This window comes from Papio anubis, chromosome 19 (assembly GCF_008728515.1).
Source record: "Papio anubis isolate 15944 chromosome 19, Panubis1.0, whole genome shotgun sequence".
Classification (NCBI taxonomy): Eukaryota; Metazoa; Chordata; class Mammalia; order Primates; family Cercopithecidae; genus Papio; species Papio anubis.
The window spans coordinates 14,423,013-14,434,659 of NC_044994.1; the positions used below are offsets into that span (position 1 = coordinate 14,423,013).

At 44.6% G+C, this 11,647-nt stretch overlaps 1 non-coding gene across 1 annotated transcript; it reads left to right on the forward strand.

The window, feature by feature from the left end:
• The first annotated feature begins 11,039 nt into the window (after positions 1 to 11,039).
• On the forward strand, positions 11,040 to 11,142 carry LOC116271543. Its single transcript, XR_004180170.1, has one exon. It is a non-coding gene; the product is annotated as a small nucleolar RNA U13 (small nucleolar RNA).
• Positions 11,143 to 11,647: the final 505 nt, after the last annotated feature.

Consider the following 11,647-nt stretch of genomic DNA (forward strand, 5'->3'; position numbering starts at 1 on the left):
GGTCTCAAACTTCTGACCTCAGGTGATCTGCCCACCTTGGCCTCCCAAAGTGCTGGGATTACAGGCGTGAGCCACCATGCCCGGGCTTCTTTTTCATTTTAAATATACAACTGATATCTATTTATTTCTGAAGATATAGATCTCCTTAGTCTTTCAATTTTATTTTTTATTAATAAGAATACATTTACTAATTTTTTTTGGAATAGATAATACATATATAAGGTACAAAATTTAAAATTTTATGCAGGGTATAAAAGGGTGCACAGTGAGACGAAAGTCTTCATCTATCTCTGAACCCCCAGCCACCAATTGTTCCTTTCAGACACAGCCACTTTTACAATTTATGCCGTATCTTCTAGGTAGTTTATGCATTTACAAACATATAGTTTTAAAAATTTACCTACAAAAATGATAGCATGTTATCCATACCGTTCTCTCTCTAGCTTTTGTTTTTTCACACAAAGTAGACCTCAGCTATTTTTCATACCCATATGTATACAGATGCCTTATCTCTTTAAACAGTCACATGGTGGTGTATTCCCTAACACAGATATACTGTAATTTGTATGGTCTGTTCATCAGCAGTTTTACGGGTTTGGAGGGTATCAGTTGGGTAAATTCCCAGAATACAGAGACTGTCTGCCTCCCCTGACCCTTCATCTTGTCTTAGTCCACCTATTCTCTCACTCATTGATTTATTTACTGATTTGATCAATTTCAGAGCCTGTCATGTGTTGCCCGCCATTCTAAGCTCCTGACCAACTTAAACTGAATCTTTTAAAACCATAGTATTCTTTCGCAGATAGACAAAGACTTGCTGAGCTAGATAAGAATGTTAAGCATCTTCCTTTCTCTGTGCCATGTTTTACCTGGACCACCCATAAGTTATCCCAGTCAGCAGAGAGGGTGTAAAACCTCAAAAGAGGAACACATTCGAATGCCTCTGAGCCCCTGGCCTAATCGTCCAGCTGTCCTCTGGGGGCCCTGCTGTGCGGTTCCACCCAAATCCCGTCCCTCTGCCTTGCCCGTGACTGAGTTTGGCAGTGGCTGGGAAGCCAGTGGATCGTGTGCCAAGTCCTAGATGAGTAGGAGAGAGGTCTCATCCCAGCCAGCCGGTAGGTAAGTATTAGTCACACAGGGGCACAAACAAGTCTCGAAAACCACATTTAGCCAGCTGTGGCCAGCAGTGTCCCATGCTTGGCTGCCTACAGACACCTCTGCGCTACATTAAGAAAGAGTTACCACTTATTGCAGCAACAAAGCCAGCTGCTGGGAATTAGGTGGTAAAGATCAGAGGAAGAGGGGGTGGCTGCAGGAGCTAAAAGGGAAGGCCGAGCCACTCCCTGCACAAATAGTTCCTTGTGCCTCTCCTCCAAATGGGAGTTGGCACCAGAAAAGGAGGTGGTTAAAAGGAAGGCAACTCTCCACACCCTGGCCACTTTGTCAATGAAAAGAGAGACCCACTGATGAGGGATGATCCTGGAGATGGAAACAGGGGCCCCAGTGGGAGAGGCCGGGATGAAGTAGAAGGACCATTGCAGATACCAAAACGCCCTTGGCAGGGTGCGGTGGCTCGGCCCTGTAATCCCAGCACTTTGGGAGGCCGAGAATCACTTGAGCTCAGGGGTTCGGGACTAACCCAGGCAACGGAGAGAGACCCTATCTCTAGAGAAAAACAACATCAACAAAATGTCCTAGACTCTCTCCGCTTGCATGTGAGATGGAAGAGGATTTTCTAATTTCTTGGCTCCAGCACTCATCTCAAAAAACACTAGATCAGAAATACTGTGCTGTGTTTCTCCCCAAATCCCTGGGCTTCAAGGATAAAAGATTTATTTCTACCAACCTGAAGAATAAGTCTTCCTTTTCTTGCTTTAGGTGCGACTTTTAAATTTAAATCTCAGAATACAATCTTTCTTTAATTTCTAGTCTTTAGAAGTGAATTACTGTACTCCCTACAAAAAGGTTGCAGGAAATACTCCCAGGGTGGGTAAGTATTTCCAGAGCATCAATAGAATAAAGGCTGTGCTTTCACCTTGAAAGGCTTGTCCACAATTCTCACGTTTTTCATTTATTCACTTATTTATTGGTTTAATAATCCATCAAGGAAACATTTATTTAGTGCTTATTATGTGCCGGGCTGAGCTCTCTTTATGCCTTATCTAGCTTCATCTCACGATAATTCCTCTAGAATGAAAGCTGCATGAGAGTAGGGACTTTTTGCTTCTTCCGTTCATTGTCTTCAGTAACTAAAATTGTGCACGGCACATAAATATCTGTTTAAAAAATGAATTAGGTAAGTAATATTATTATGGACCTTTTACAGTTGATAAAACTGAGCCTTACATAGAGTATTAAGAAGTTTGCTTAATTAGGAAAAATAGCTAATGCATGCTGAGCAATACCTAGGTGATGGGTTGATAGGTGCAGCGAACCATCATGGCGCACATTTACCTATGTAAAAAACCTGCATATGTACCCCAAAACTTAAAATAAAAATAAAAATTAAAAAGGAAGCTTGCTTAAGATTTCAGAGCTTATAAGAGGCAGAGTTGGAATGTAATTTCATCTGACTCCAAAGGCAACATATATTGAAATAGATGAGGGAGATGTTGTGGGATCACCGAGAAAAGATGATTTTTTTTTTTTTTTTTTTTTTTTTTAAGATAGGGTCTCACTCTGTCATCCAGGCTGGAGTGCAGTGGTGTGATTATGGCTCACTGCAGCCTTGACCTCCCTGGGCTCATGAGATCCCCCTGCCTCCATTTCCCAGGTAGCTGGAACTACAGGTGCACGATACCACACCTGGCTAGTTTTTGTACTTTTTGTAGAGACGGGGGTTTTCCATGTTGCCCAGGTTGGTCTCACAGTAAGCATTAGCTAAGCAGAATAATATATCCAAATAGTGACTTCTGAGAAGGAGATACAAGCCCCATGATTTAGAAAGCTATGAAGAGCAAGCTGGGCGCAGTGGTGTACAGGAGGCTGAGACATGAGGATCAGGATTATGGTCGCCTCCCACAGCTGCTTCTTAAGGTGCTGGGATTACAGGTGTGAGCACTGTGCCCAGCCTGAGGATTGTGATTGGGAAATCTGGGAGGAAATGGCATGTAGAGTTGGGCCTTGAGGGATAAACCTCCATATTTGATCTCAGATGTTCATTGTTGGCAAAATAAGGTTGGACCAAGCCCTGATTTAATGGGAAAAAAAAATGCAGCCCCTGTTTTCAATTGCCCTACTTATAGTATGACCTCTTTAAAGTAAATTCCAGAGAACATTCAGTATGTTGGTATATATGGTATCCTGTGTGTGAGTTTGATAGGAAGCATGTTTTCAGCATTTATTTGATGAAAACATTCCTAAATTTCTCTTCATAGCTTTCTTTTCTTCCTTCATTTTTTTTCTTTTTTAAAGAAATGGGGTCTTGCTGTGTTGCCCATGCTGGCCTCAAACTCCTAGGCTCAAGTGATCCTTGTGCCTTAGCTTCCTGAGTAGCTGGGATTCCTGGTGTACACCACTGTGCCCAGCTTGCTCTTTATAGCTTTCTAAATCATGGGGCTTGTATCTCCTGCTCAGAAGTCACTATTTGGATTAAGTTATTCTGCTTAGCTAATGCCTATAAAAATTCCCATTCATTACTAACGGTGGAAAGTGGCTCTGACAGTCATGCCTTCCCCTTCGTCCCAGGCAGCCCCATCCTTACTAATTGGAAGGGGAGATTGAACATTCTTTGCTTTTGATCAAGATTTGTCTCCTGCCAGGAGCAAGGAAGGATGTGTAGGAGGGAATGTCTCCGATAATAACAATAACAAGAGTAATGAGTAAAAGTTTTCAACAGGATCTTGGGCAATGCAGTTACGCAGAACATTTATACATGTTTATAGTGTGAGTGTTTTTTCTCTGGCTAACAATGGCTCCCAAATGCCTTCCTTCCCTCGGCCCCCTCCCAAACACGTTGAATGGTCCTGTTTGAGCTACAGAGGAACAGCTTTCAAAACTAGACCTTTTTTTTCCTGCATATTTCTGGCAATGAGTAAATGGAAATGGGGCATTGTTGGTCTTTGGTTATGGGAGGGCAAGGCTCTCAGGGGCCTGGTTTCTGGATTTTGTGGCTGAGAGCTTCATGGGGCCTTCTTGAGCCACTAGCAGGGCCTTCGGTGCAGCCACTTGTCAGAGTGACTGAGGAAATCTTTCCTTCAACTTCCCTCCTCTTCCCAGCTTGAATGTAATCGGAGTTGCTATCCTCATGTTTAAGAAACAGACTGTAACTTCAACAACAATGAGCTGACTTCCTACACATCCCTCTGCACCACCTCTTGGGTGATTTAGAAGAGGAAACAAGATTTCCTCCTCCCGGCTCCGCTGGACAGAGCCTCCTCCCGCGTGGGTCAGCCGGGCCTGGGCTCTAGGGGTGCAGGAAGTCTCTCATCCTCTCACCCCATCCACATCCTGGAACTGGAGGATGAGCAGGAAGTGGAAAGTGTCAGGCACAGTCTTTCAAGCTCACAGTCGGCTCCAGGCAGCGCGTGGGCCTTTAGGAAAACAATACAAAACTTTCCAAATGGTTCTTTTACTGGCTCTCTGCAAACACTTTACGCAGTTGTGTTTGACACTGCCAGTCATGAAGACTCTGGGATATTTATTTATTTTTTTCTTTTCATTTTGCTGGGGGGGGGGGAGAAAGTCAAGGCTGAGTGTCGTTCTCAGTAACTCTCTTCATGATTGTTTGGAGCACCTTTGACGGTGGCTGGGCCGGGCCGGGCCCCTCCCTGGCCTCTCCTATGAGGCGAGCTACCACGGTAGCCCTCTGCCCAGGAATAGGAAGATTAATTGGCCCGAGTTGATGCTTTAAATTTGGGAGTTTGCCCCCCAGGGGCCAGCTGCCAGCTGTTCTGAACCTTAGGGCACACCACATCGCCTCTTCAGTGCCCTCATTTGTGAAATGAAGGGGCTGGAATGGTGAAGTGATCCAGGTTGAATGTTCTCTGGGTCAGTGAGCTCCTGACCAGCCCCATACAGAGACCCCCTGGAGTCTCATGGGGCAGTGACCTCAGGTGTGCTCTGAACCCTTCTCTTGAGGCCTCTTCTTCTTCTTCCTCTTTTTTTCCCATAATTTTTTAAAATAAATAGAGACAGGGTCTTGCTAAGTTGCCCAGGCTGGTTTCAAACTCCTGGGCTCAAGCAATCCTCCTGCCTCAGCCTCCCAGAGTGCTGGGGTTGCAGGTTTGAGGCCCCATCCCGGCAGAGGTCTCTTCTCTACATTCTCCCTCTTCCCCCTTTCCAGGTGGAGGCTTCTTGCTCCTGGGGCCGACCCCTTGAACTTTTCTTCAGCGAATCCCCACTGACTTGGCGTAAGACATGAGCTGGCACGTCGAGCTTTCACTCAGCCATCTTCTGGAGTCTTTACGAGGGTAGTTATTTTACTTTTAGCCCTAGAATGCACCAATGGGGCCCAAAGATTGCAAAGTTGTAAAAGCTTTGCTTTGGCATTGACTTCTTTTCAGTACTCTAGTCTTTGCTGTGTCAGGTCACAGCACAAGCCCTGTCAGAAAATACCCTGGGGGGCTCCTCCCTGCCCTCCCCACACTGCCCCTCCCTTTCCTTCTTTAGCCATTGAGGTAGTAATAGGAAGAAGGAGCTCTCTTTTATTAGGAGGTTGGCATTTAACAAAAATAACATTTTCCCTGACGAATTTCCAGATACTGCCCATCAACTACCTTGGGATTTCACTAATTTTGAAATGCAGACGGTTCTAAGGCACTCCCCAACCCCGACGAGGGGAGATCTGAGGGCAACGCCTCTTTGACTTGGTATGAGATGGACGTTTGGAATCTCCATGTCAGATGAGAAATCTCAGCTTCCTCGGATCCCAAGCTAAAGGTGATGATACTTGGCAGACTTGCTTCAATATGGAGCCTCCCTAAATTTAGAAAGTATTGGACCATAAACAGAGACGGTATGAACATGAAACTGAAACTAAAACTGATTCTTTGGGAATTATTTATCTTTCTCACTTACTAGTGAACAATTTTAGTCTTTGCTTTAAATCAGATAGACTATGTGAAGTGTCTCTGTGAAGTATCTGGCACAAAATAGGTGCTCAGTTAATGTGAGCATTGTTCACTTGTCACAACATGGGAGGAGACTCCTACTCAGAGTTAGCCTCCTCAAGGGCTGGGAGGGTGGAGGGGAGGAGAGGAGAAGACCCAAACCTGCTGGCTGAGACCCCTCCTCTCTCCAGATTAGAATTGGACAGATGGGACCCAGGCATGGTGGTTCATGCCTGTAACCCCAGCACTTCAGGAGGCTGAGGTAGGTGGATCACCTGAGGCCGGGAGTTTGAGACCAGCCTGGCCAACGTGGCAAAACGCTGTTTCTACTAAAAACACAAAAATTAGCCCGGTGTGGTGGCAGGCACCTGTAATCCCAGCTACTCAGGAGGCTGCGGCAAGAGTATTGCTTGAACCTGGGAGGCGGAGGTTGCAGTGAGCCAAGATCATGCCACTGCACTCCGGCCTGGGTGACGGAGTGAGACTATGTCTCAAAAATAAAATAAAATAAAGTAAAATAAAATAAAATAATTGGACAGATGGAACAGTCATGTGTCAATGGATGTCTATGGCAGCTTGAGGGACATCTTAGAAGGAAATGAATTGATCTGCCTGATTTGGCCTGGTGGCCTGAAAGACTTTATATATGTACAGACTCTGAGGTTCTTCTTCTTTTTTCTTTTATTTTTTTTTTTGAGATGGAGTCTTGCTCTGTAGCCCAGGTTGAAGTGCAGTGGCACCATCTCGGGTCACTGCAACCTCTGCCTCCCAGGTCCCAGTTCAAGCAATTCTTGTGCCTCAGTCTCTGGAGTAGCTGGGATTACAGGCACATGCCACCATACCCAGCTAATTTTTGTATTTTTAGTAGAGACAGGGTTTCACCATGTTGGCCAGGGTGGTTTTGAACTCCTGACCTTGTGATCTGCCCACCTTGGCCTCCCAAAGTGCTGGGATTACAGGCGTGAGCCACCATGCCCAGCCCCCCAGGTTCTTCTTAAAGCATCAGTTGACTTGATTGTCCCCTGAAATTTAGGTATAAATTCCTCTGAAATTTAGGTATAAAGTAGATATATATAAATTGCCTTCCTGAGTCACATATCCTTGAGGGCCAAGTCACCGAGACTTTGCAAAGTCATAGAAGGCCTGGGCCCCTAGAATTCCCTGTTAGAGGCCTATTGGGCAACCAGTGTCTGTGAGACTGGAGGCCTGAGAGATTCTAAAATCATGCTGAGATGATGATGAATTCCTGGTCAATGTCTGTCATTGAGAAGTCTGGAAACCTAAATTGAGAAGTTCCCAAACAAAACTGCAGGACCTTGAAGAGGCTACAAAAGAGTGAGCTGTGGTGCCTCCATCACTCAGGAATGTGAGAGACTGGCCAGCTCTTCTGGTCCTGATTCTCCTTTGTGTCACCCCCTCCTTGGCTTATACCTTGCCAAACTAAATCTTCCGTTACCGTTACACAATTAAAATCAGGCTAGCAGCAGGGGCAATTTTGTCAAGTTGTGAAATGCAAACAGCTTTCTACCTTAATTGCTACCACTCTTCTGCTGCTGTTACTCTTGATTGCATCAGCGCACTTCTAAATTTGGTGAATTTCTCTCTTTTGTGGGAGACGTGTGTGTGTGTGTGTGTGTGTGTTCAGGAAAGCCACACTCTGGTCAAGTCCCTAGGTCTCTAAGGAGCCCTCTCCTTGTCTGCATGGCTGGTCACCATCCCATGCTGACCACCTCACCCTCCTGCCTAGGGTCCAGACCATGAGGGTTGGCATTGCAGCCTCCATGGCCTCCTTATGATTCAGCTCTAATGCTCTATCCGGCACTCTGTTTGGTCTCCACTGACTTTGGTGTCCATGAATCCTCTGGATGCCTTTCCACAACCTCAGGAAAGGCAGCCTGTACTGCCTCATGGTTTAGATGTGTAGTTGTTGCTTCTAAGCAAAGCATGGTCAGGAGGTCTGTCCATCTGTGCTTGTCAGGGAAGCCAGACATAGATTTGTTGCATTCCAACCCTGTGACGGGCACTCTGCTAGGCACTGAGGACCCAGAGAAGAAGGATGGTTCCTGCTTTGGGGAGCTCTCCGTCTAGGAAGGAGAGTGATTCACGAACACATTATTTCAAAACAATGTGGCAAATTAAGGGGTAGAAAAAATGGGTCCTGAAGTGCACTCAGAAGGTTTGGTTCAGCCAGATCTGATGGTTTAGGCTGCTGTTCTGATTGGACGGTACGTGGACAGAGCTGGAGTGTCAGCATTTTGAGTATCCCCTGACAGATACTGACAGATACAAAGCAGAGTACTGAGGAGAAAGACTCAGATCAGCTGTGGGATGGGGGAGGATAGGCACCTCAGCTCTGACTGACTTAGGATGATCTGAAAGCGGAGGAAGGAGGAAGTGAAGAGGAAGGGAAAGAGTATACCATGCAGTGGCGTCACCGTAAGCTGCGCGAGTGTGAGTTGCACAAGTGTGAGCTGCGGGAGTGTGAGCTGCACGAGTGTGAGCGTGCAGAGCCAGGTGTGCATGGGTATCCCCATGGCCAAGTCCATGAGGGTGGTGGAGAGCGGTGGGAGGCAAGGTGCCCTGTGAATGGTGGGTGAGCTCCAGAGGGACTTGGCCTGGTTTTTAAAAAGTGTATCTGGCACCCAAGAAAATAATGGTGTTGAGGGAGTCAAGACTAGAGAAGGAAGTCTGAGGTTTAGTTACGAACTAATTGCAACTCCCTAGAAAATAGACAATCCATTCTTATGGGATGTCCCTTCATTCCCATTTCATGTATATTTTCCCTCTTCATCCATAGCTTTGAGGCAAGTGACTGAAGGGCCATTCCCTTCCTCCTCTTCTTCCTCCTCCTCCTCCTCTTTGTCTTTTTCCTCCTCTTCTCATCCTTCCTCTCTTCCTCCTTTTTCTGTTTCTTCTTTTGTTTTGTACTTTTTATTTTGAAATAATCTCTACAAACTCACCAGAAGTTGCCTAAATGGTACAGAGCCCTCTTTAACTCTCATCCAGCCTTCACCCAATAGTATCGTCTTACTTAACTTTAGTATAGTATCAAAACTAGAAAACTGTCATTGGAACAAAACTGTTAAGCAGGCTACAGACTACTCAGATTTCATCAGATTCTACATGCCTCTATGTATGTCTGTGTAGTTGTATGCAATTTTATTACACATGTGCCTTCGGGTGACCTCCACCTTCTTCAAGATACATCACCCCCAGGGACCTGCTGCACTGCTCTTCACAGCTGCACCCCCCAATCCTGTCCTGAAGGGCCACTCTGATGAGCTAAGCTACGGGGTTCAAACTGTTGCTGACACCAAAAGGAAGAAAAATACGCTTCTTGGCACATAGAAACCTTTGACTTTTTACCCTCTCTCCATATAGGTCAGGCTTAACCCCTGGAGGTTATGAATGTCATGGTGGACTCTGTGCTTTGGCCTGAAGCAGGATGTGTTGCTATTCCTGAGTCTGAGGGCAGCTGATATTCGTGCCTGGGCTGCAGCCTTTCTTTAAAGCACCTTCTTTATGAGATCTCTTATATCCTCAGGGCAGGACAAAACTGGGGGTTAGTCAGCAATGGATATGATGATTTTAACATATGCTAGAGGTGCACAAGAAGTAATTATTTTGTAGCCTAGGGCACGTTTATTTTATAGACGTCAATGTTCTCCTATTTCTTTTAAAAAGCCCATTCCTTCCCAAGTGGTGAATCATTCGTTCAATAATAACCTCTCATTCTCTCAGTCTATTGTGTACTTGAAATTCATAAATATCACTTATGTGCAGACTGAGCTCACCATAGATGCATTCCTGAAGGTATATATAAACCAGATATTTCAATATTCAATTGTAAGTGTAGTAAGTCAAAGTGGCTGTAATTTTGGGGATGTCTTAATCGCAGCTTGGATTTGAATCGTCTTGAGATATCATCTGGCACAGGTTTTGCTTTACTTAGGAATCACTTCTCCGAGGCGCTGATGTTCATGGATGTTTGCGGAAAGGAGTTCATGGTTCGTGGGGCCATGAATCACTCCATGTCAGAGACTTGGAATCATTTGCTAGTTTCCCTTTTTAAAAATCCAATTTGGATCCCACAGGGGAGAAAAGAAAAAAGAAAAAAAAGAAAAAGCAAAATATTCTATCATATACATTTTCTTTATTGGTTATGGTTTGTCCTTTTGATCTACTCAGGATAAATGAAATTTTTTCCACAAACGGTCTTGTTGGCTGTTTGAAAGCAGTTCTTGCATTTCCTTGAAGCATTCTCTTTCTAGTATAAACACCATTGTTTCCTTTAACTGGTCCTCCAGGCCCTCGTTCCCCAGACTCTGCCATCCCATCACTTCCTCAGGATGTACTCTGGAGTACCCTGTGTCACCCTTTAAATGTGACATCCACGTTTTCTCTGTTATCACAGATAGAAAAACAACAACAAAGTTTGACTGACCTAATTATATCAACCACACGTAGAACATTAAAGTTTTCAACAGAATCCTGCTTTTGCGATATAAAATCTCTGCTTTTAATTCTCCCTATGGTTGCTGTAAGAAAAGTTGGTCATATAAATACTTCATCCACATAGTAAGCACTTTATAAAGGCTCACTTTTATTATTATTACTAATTTAAAACAACTAATACTATGTACTTAAAAAATAAAAAACAGCACAGATAATGTCTCTAGTGGGAAAAGGGGCAAAGCCAGGCATTTGAGGGCACAGACACAGGGAAAAGGAAATCTGAGAAAAAGAAAGCAGTTTCCCACATCTTAACTTCAGTCAGGTCATAATCAAGCTTTCCTGACCCACTAAAGAGGTTCTGCCCTCTGAGGAGTGAATAATCAAAATCCATTCACTGCTGACATGCATGCATGACAATCTTATTTCTTTGCATTCCTGAGATGAAAACCTAATTGAGCATCGTTTTAAAATTACTATTATTTTAAGACAAAGAGGAGTAAAGTTATATTTTTATAGTTGAGTGATAATTTTTACAATCTTTTGTGGTTTATAAGTGTGATAATTGGGTTTTCACACACATGCGTGAGGTGTGCCACCCTCAAACCTTGCTGTGATGTTGGCACTTACCCATCTGACAAGAAGAAAGGAAGAAAACAAGAAATAATTTTTAGGTACTAAGACAAATGTTTTCTTTGTGTGTGTGTGCCTCTTTATTTTTATTTATTTATTTGTTTATTTTTATTTTTTTTGAGATGGAGTGTTGCTCTGTCGCCCAGGTTGGAGCGCAATGCTGCGATCTCGGCTCACTGCAACCTCCGCCTCCTGGGTTCAAGCGTTTCTCCTGCCTCAGCCTCCCAAGTAGCTGGGACTACAGGTGTGCATAACCATGCCTGGCTAATTTTTTGTATTTTAGTAGAGATGGGGTTTCACCATGTTGGGCCGGATGGTCTTGATCTCCTGACCTCGTGATCCACCCGCCTCAGCCTCCCAAAGTGCTGGGATTACAGGTGTGAGCCACTGCGCCCCGCCTATTTTTATTTTTTAAAATTTTAGATTTAGGGGTGCATGTGCAGGTTTATTACATGGGTACATTGCGTGATGCTGAGGTTTGGGCTCCTGTTGATCCCATCACCCAAATAGTG